Source organism: Lutra lutra, chromosome 6 (assembly GCF_902655055.1).
Source record: "Lutra lutra chromosome 6, mLutLut1.2, whole genome shotgun sequence".
Classification (NCBI taxonomy): Eukaryota; Metazoa; Chordata; class Mammalia; order Carnivora; family Mustelidae; genus Lutra; species Lutra lutra.
In genome coordinates, this window is record NC_062283.1 from 129,712,476 (window position 1) to 129,714,477 (window position 2,002).

The 2,002-nt window shown below is 44.6% G+C and overlaps 1 pseudogene; it reads right to left on the bottom strand.

The window, feature by feature from the left end:
- Positions 1-1,070: 1,070 nt before the first annotated feature.
- On the bottom strand, positions 1,071-1,668 carry LOC125101670 (ferritin light chain-like; annotated as a pseudogene).
- Positions 1,669-2,002: the final 334 nt, after the last annotated feature.

The window sequence follows — 2,002 nt, forward strand, 5'->3', positions numbered from 1 at the left end:
TTCCCTAAAGAAGTGGTATTTAAACTGGGAGCTTAATGAAGAATCGGGCATTAACTGAGTGAAAAATCACTGGAAGAAGTGTTCCAGGCAGGAAGCCCCAGGATGAAAGAGTAGGAGCCAGGAGGGAAAGGTAAGAATGGTTTCCCAAAAGATTCAAGAGAGCAAGCAGGGTGGGACCGGACCCAGAAGGCCTTGAGTCTTCAATATGGACTGTGAGCTTTATCCTAAGGGTAGTGAGAGGCCAGAAGAGAGGCATGGTTTGTGTTTTGTTTCAGAAAAATCTCTCTGGCTATGTTGTGGGAGAAAAGGACTAGGTGTGGTGGTAGTTAGGAGGAGAGACTTGTCATAGTCTAAAGGGAGAGAAGATTAGGAAGTAGTGATGAGACAGGTAAATATTTAGGATGTAGAACTTATGGGATGTAGGGTGCCTGGGTGGCCCAGTCAGTTAAGCCTCCAACTCCTGATTTCAGCTCAGGTCATCATCTCAGGATCATGAGCCCAATGTAGGGCTCCGCACTAGGCATGGAGCCTACTGGAGATTCCTTTTCTCCCTCTTCTTCTGTCCTTCCTGCTCACAGCATTTGTAGAATCCTCAAAAGAGTATTGCCTTAACCATGGAAAATGATTATTACCCCTGAACTAAACACTATTCTAGTTTATTCCATAACTTCTTAAAAGCAAGGCCCAAAAAGATCAAATTATTTCAGTGTATTCAGAACAACGTTGATGAATATTTATAAAAATTTAAAAATATCCATCACCCAACAAGGTAAAGTTCACAATGTCAGCCATCCAAACACGACCACGTACACAAAAAAGCAAGAAAATATGTATCATTGTGCAGCGACAACAATCAACTAATTGAAGCCAATCCAGACCTGGTATAGATGTTGGAATTAGCAGACAGTATGAAAATGGTATTTTCCATATGTTCAAAATGTTAAGTAGAAACAAGGAAGATTTTTTTTTTTCACCAGCCGCTGCAAAAGGCTTTGTTGTTTCCATTTGGTCCATGGCTTGGGAGAGGGCTCCAGGGTGGTTAAAAATGTCTAGTAGCTGCAGGGAGAGGCTCAGGCAGAAGCGCTGGCACCAGGGAGATGCCTGAGGATCCCCTCAAAGGCTGCTGTGCTCCAGAGGCTCTTAGTTGTGCTTGAGGGAGAGCCTTTCAAAGAGATACTGATCTAGCCCAGCCTGGGGGCCAGCCACACAACAAAGGTTAGACAGGTGGTTGACCATCTTCTTGTCGAATTTCACCTCCTCACCCAGGAAGTCATTTTCTAAGAAGTCACAGAGATGGGGGTCTGTGTTGGCAGACCCCAGAGCATACAGCTCTAAAAGGGCCTGGTTCAGGTTCTTCTCCAGAACTGGGGCAGCTTCCATGACATCCAGGGTTTTACCCAACTCATCTTAGGATGGCTTCTACACATCCTGGAAGAGGGCACTGCCACCCCCACCATTTTGCATCTTCAAGAGATGCTCAGTGTCCTCTTGCTTCTTCTCAGCCAACTTGTAGAAGAAGGAGCCCACGCCTTCCAGAGCCACATCTTCACAGTTAAAATAGAAGCCCAGAGAGAGGTAAGTATAGGAGGCCCACATATGCACATTGACCAGGTGGCTGACAGCAGCCTCCACCTCAGTGGAATAATTCTGACAAATCTGGGAGCTCATGGTTGATCTGTAATAAGAAGCTAAGCTCAAAATAGGGTATTGGCTGGACCTGGAGGCAGACAGTGGCTGAAAAGATGGCTCCAAAAGTTGCAACTAGAAAAAAGTTTGGAGGGTGTTTGGAAGCTGGTGGAAGGAGCATTCCTGGATCTGTTCCATCCAAATACTGTTGAAGCAAGAGACAGATCCCTGGGACTGCTGGGTGCACTGCCAGAAAATATTTTTTAAAACACAAATCTAGAGATTAAACCTATACTGTCTGAGATAAAATATACGCTGGATGAGATAATAGCAAATTCAACTTTGCAAATTAGTGAGACTGAAGAAAATATTCAAA